The sequence below is a fragment of the Monopterus albus genome, unplaced genomic scaffold (assembly GCF_001952655.1).
Source record: "Monopterus albus unplaced genomic scaffold, M_albus_1.0 scaffold378.1, whole genome shotgun sequence".
In the NCBI taxonomy this organism is placed as follows: domain Eukaryota; kingdom Metazoa; phylum Chordata; class Actinopteri; order Synbranchiformes; family Synbranchidae; genus Monopterus; species Monopterus albus.
This window is the reverse complement of record NW_018128258.1, coordinates 281,960-287,834: the sequence shown is the minus strand read 5'-3', so window position 1 is coordinate 287,834 and position 5,875 is coordinate 281,960.

Genomic DNA, 5,875 nt, shown 5'->3' with positions numbered 1-5,875 from the left:
ACAACTCTCTCCTTAGCTTTCTGTGGTCCATGTTCATTGTGGCACACACCATGATACCAAACAGCACAGTGACTACTTTTCACCCTCTAAATAGGCAGGCTGATTACAAGTTTGAAAACACCTGTGATGCTAATTAGAGGACGCACTTTAGTTTAGAATGGCCCTATGGTCAAATCTTTTCTAGGGGTACCATCATTTTTGTCCAGGCCAGTTTCATTAGTTTGTTTTATAAAATGCTTCTGTTGAACCACAATTCAAAAGCAATGACTGATTTTCATTAGTTAATTGTCAATAAATTTTTATTTATTACTTTTGTCGGTTTCACGTTATTTCAGTGACCATTGTGAGTTTTTCTTTCTTTAACGGAAGGGTACCAACAATTTTGTCCATGTCTGTATAATTCAATAATGGACAAATGAATAATAAAATAAGTTCATGTTATTATTCCATAGTATCCCACAGTGAGAAATGAGAGACCTTTGTTGCAGAATAGAAGACCACCAAACATCAAGGATTCCCAGGGTTACTAACAAAAGGCATACTGTAAAACATGAAAGGTGACAGGACACAGTTTACCCTGTAAAGCATATGTGCAGGCAAATCATTAGTTAAAGTATATCACTTACCAATGCACCTTGGTGTATGAGACCATTTGCCATTTTGACATGTGGCTGTTGCCCACCAACCCTCCACAGCTGGCTTATGTCCATTATCACAGGCATAAGTGAGCTTAGCTTTACCATCATTTTCTTTCACAAGTACAAAATAACCATTATCCAGGACGGGAGCAGGACAAGACTCACCTTGTGCTGAAATATTGAGAAGAACAGCAGCATGAAAACACTGAAAGCAGTGCTTGTAAATATTCTAGGAGACAGTCTGTAATGTTCTCACCATGTAGCACTCCTGGAAACCAAATCAGAAACACAAATCTCAGGTACCTCTCATGCATTTTCTCAGTCGTCATGATAATACTGCAGGACGAAGCAGAGCAGGGAGCCCAGGTCAGACCACAGCCAGTTAATAATTGTTTAGGGCAGTTTCCCAAAAAGTTAAGAAATGTGGTGTAAACACTCTCTTTAGCTGTAGCTCTGATATCCAGCTGTTGTACTGGAGCCAACGCACTTATAAACTACAGCAAACGGGTATTCTGGTGAACAAATATATGTGTTAAGTGCAATGATTACTTGTTTTAAATGCTTCGTAATACAGCTTCTTTTAAAACTATAAGAAATTTCTCACAATTATGTGATAATTCAGCAAAATTCTGACAGTGTTATTCATAAGATAATAGCTCATAACTAAGATTTTTTATGTATATGAATACAGTAATAATAATAGTATTCTTGATGTTTACAGTATTGTACTTTTATGGTATCTCCATACTGTGATATTAGTTTACAAACCACATAAACATGGCAGATTAGTCAACACAAATAAACTTAATCTGATTATGACAGTTGTTGCTTTCCTGAGCCAAGACACGACCACACATTTAGTGCCTTCAGGATCTTCTCAGTTTTAATTTGATTTATTTTATGTAACATTTAAGCAAAGCTTCTCCCCTGTTTGTTAATACAGAATAGTACCCACCACATTAGTTTATAATCTAGATTTCAAAATCATTTCCCGGACAGCTGTGATCAGAGGTCAGTGTTACAAAACACCAAACACAGGCAGACCAAAGGTGACACCCTAGAAACTGTGGTGAAATTTAGCAAGAAAAAAAAGTACCTATATGAGATACAGTTTGTCTCTGAGCTCCATGTTAGTCTTAGATTGTGATCTGCTGGATCCTCATCAAGGTCAAGGTCAAAGTGTTTATTTGTCATATGCACATTTTTGGTGGGGACATGACAGTGGTGCAGTGGGTAGAGCAGTCATCTCCCCACCAGAAGGTTCAAGGTTCAAATCTCAGTGCCTGCAGTCCACATGTTGAAGTGTCCTTGGGCAAGACACTGAACCCCCCCCAATGGTTAGAGCCATCAGTTGAGTTAGCACCGCAGATGGCTGCCTCGATTGTGTACCGGAAACAAATTCCTTGTGTGTAACATACTTGGCCAATAAAGGTGATTATCCTTATCCTTGAAACGTGTTTCCCTGTACAATGAAATTCTTAACTTTGCCGTCCACATGAATGCCACATAATACAAGTGAAATATAAAGTAGATAAGATCATGTACTCTATCACTTTATTCAGTCCTAATATTTCAAGTAATGTCTGAGCCTTGTATTGTTTAGATATTTATATCTTCAAAAACCTTCTAATATTAACATGCTCTATGAACATCAGCTTGGAAATACTTGTGTAAAATACTGTCAGTTGTTTCAAGTTCAGATGCATTTACTGTATTTGTAAAAACATTCAAATGTATTCAAATTGGTTGGTATAAATTTGTAGATTGGACAATGTGACAAGGTCAAATTTTACTTGTACACCTTTACACACACACACACAGACACACACACACAGATCTTGTTTGTATTTGTCAATGAAATACACACTTGTCGCTAATATTCTGTAATATTTCTGGGTGGCTCTGGGAGATCCTCCTGAGCAGACAGCATGGCTGAGGAAGGCAGAATCACGGCTCCTCTGCTCTCAGCTACACACAACATCCCTCGACTGCAAACCCCTCTGAAACATCCTTGCTGCTCAGCAGGGAGCTGTTTAGGAGGGGGTCAGGCAATGGTTCAGCTCTCTCCTATGTAGGTCATAGGGCAACTTACATAATATCTCAATAATCAAAAGAAATGCAAATCAGGATAAACAGTAAAAGACAAAAAAAAAATGTTATCTACTTAATAAAACACTGCTGTCCTGGCCAGCCTTCCCTAGGTGAGCCATCTGGAGCTCCCTGATGCTGACATTGTTTTGGTGGTGATGGCTCGGGGTGGATACAGAACCAGTACCCTACTAAACTTTGCTTGTTTAGATCCCGAGACCCCACCTTGCTGTCCTTATTTATTTATTTTTGTCTGTTTCCTTCTTACTTTATGCCAAACCGAATTGAGTTGAATCCACTCGTGCAACACTCTCATGTACAAACCACATGTAACACCTCCCCATGTTTTGTCTTGTAAATGTCTCATATCCAGTGTGTCCTGTCCTGTTTTGTGCAGCAATTAAAAAGAATGCTGTTTTAATGTGAGCCCCAGTGCCACAAGGTCTCATAGAACATCAAAAACTGGCAGAACCAACCCACAATGAGGACCCTAAATCTCCAGAGCTCATTATTGATTTATCCTTCCACTTTCTGCTTTACCAGTCTCATCATGTCCTCACAAATTGATGAGGAAGCTCTCTTAGCAATTTCCTCCTGAGATTTTCTTGTTTACCTTCTGTCCTGTCACGCTACATCTTCCTTCATCCTTGACAGTCCTCTCACACCATATACAATCCATCTACTCCCAGTCAATAAACTGAAAACAACTGAGCTGAAGGAGGATGTAATAAAATGTGATGTACAAGCGCGTTGCTGATATAACGAAATTCAGTTATCTGGTTTAGCTGAAGAAAACATTAACTACGACATCTTGAGATACAGCTTTCATTTTGTTCTGTTCCCTTTTAATGTGATGCCTCAGATGTTTCCGTTTTCTCCAAATCCAGCCAGAGGCTGTAAACGTAGCTACTTAGTCATCCACTGTGCAGACTGAGCAGTGCTGGCAACGTACTCTTTACTCTTTGTTATTTATTTTTAGTCAGATAGATATTGGATAGATACTTTATGTATTAGAAATGTTTAGTGGAGATAGGATGTCTAGTTAGACTGTTAAATGCTTAATAGGCCTGGTGGGTTCAGGGTCTTTCATCTTACATCTGCCTGTGAGCAGTTTGGAGGTGCAAGATACCTGAGCATGTAATGTTAATTTTTTACCTGTGATCCTTTGAATAAATCAGCACTGTTTTGTAGTTACTTGGACTGTCTCATCTCTCAGAGTCAGTATGGTAAAAACTACCGGGTACAACATCTTCATTTATAGTACCGAGCATCCCCTACAGACCTGATCTGCCAGTGCAGCTGAAGAATAATGACTGGAGTTTCAGCACTTAGACTGCAGCCAGGATGCCCAGTGCTGCAAAAGCCTTGCAACCAGACTGTGTTTTCTGTCAAAGACTGTGAAAGGAACACATGACAGAGGGGACACTTTCCACTGCAGCACATTCATATATCCAAAGTTCATTCTGACCTTAGAGCACAAATCTGTCAGCTAAAGTTCACTGAGATGGTGAGGGCATTTTAGCGTTTAAACCCCTTTTCTCCAGCAATCTTTGAGCAGCAGAATGGGAAAATCTGTGAGATTTGGCTGCGGGCCCCCGAGAAGTGAGGTTCATTTATTCCCATTAGTTGCGAGCAGATGTAAAGACAGTCACACAGCTTTTCACAAGTGTGCTGATCCCTCTGGCCGTGTGATGTGACTGACGAGTAAACCAAAACAGCTGAACGATGCTAAAATGATTTGTAAAGCTGAAGGGTGACTGCAGAGATGGGCCATAATTGTTAGGGTGCTTGACACTTTTACCTTTCACATATACGTTGTCAGGGGATTGACTGTAAATGAAATGGTGATTATAGCATCCTTAAATGAGCGTACATAATAAAAAGGCTTATATTACTGGGCACTTGCCAATGTCTCAGAATTTTAGAACCTACAAAATAAATTTTAGCTTGCTACTATGAACATGCATTGAAGTTGAGTAAAATGCAGTATTACCTGTGAGCAATATGTCACTTTCTTGTGTGAACCTGAAAACTGAGAAGGGGAGGTGTGAACGCAAACAAAAGATCAGAGTGGGGGTAATTTGCTTGATCACTGCTTCCTACACGGCCACAGGCTCTTTTACAACTTTCTTGTACTTTACTATTTCTGTTTTCTATTTCTAAGAATATTTCCAGTACGACTGCTGCAGGGGGAATCTGTGGCCTTAAAGAAACTCCAGTTGGGCTGACTGAAGTAAAGCACAAAGGTGAATCCCAAGTCCCCTCATTTGCATCTTTTCCTTGCTTTTTCCTCTTAGTGCCACCCACGTAAGATGCGACAGGAATCAAGAAAACACATTTAACTGACCAGAGCTGTCCTTTCCCTGATCCTTCATGTGAAATGTCCAGTTGCAAACTGATTTCTGAGAAAGGAGATGTGTCAATCCATTTTGTAAAGGGTGACTGCAGAGATGGGCCATAATTGTTAGTGGGCTTGACACTTTTAGCGGCACCTTTCACATATACAGATCCTTGGTTATAGCTCCTCCGGGCAGCCTCCTCGCTTCTCACTGCTCAGAGCAGACATGAGAGCTTTGGGGCCTCCTTCAACATGGTGGACCAGCACGATTTCCGGGTCAAGTGAGAATTGAGGACAGATAAAATAAAGGAATTGGGATTCACCTCTAGAGTGAAAATATAACTCTGCACACGAAGGCCCCGCCCCACACCTCTTCTTCTGAGGCAGCGACGTGATCAAAAAAAAACATACGTTACATAAATTTATCTCACATATAGTTACTACTACTTGCTTGTACTGATGGATTCTTCTATTGCTTGTTGGCTGAGACCATTTTTCCTCGTCACCGTGTGCAATTATTTAAATGCCCTCTGGTCACAGTTAGATTAACCTTAATGTTCAGTGGCCCGTTGCCTGCAAGTTATCCCATCAAGTGCATACAGCACACTGTAGATGACAACTTCATTAGGATTTACAGAGGCCCAGAAACCAACCAGTACTCTGAGTGCAGTACTACATGGCCCCAGGTTTTCTGTCATTTAGTTTGAGGTTCGATGAAACAACTTCATTTAAAAAGTTATGAGCACAGTATGAACTAGATGTTGACAGGAATCCTACAAGAACATGTGATGTACTTTTACGTATTCCTGCT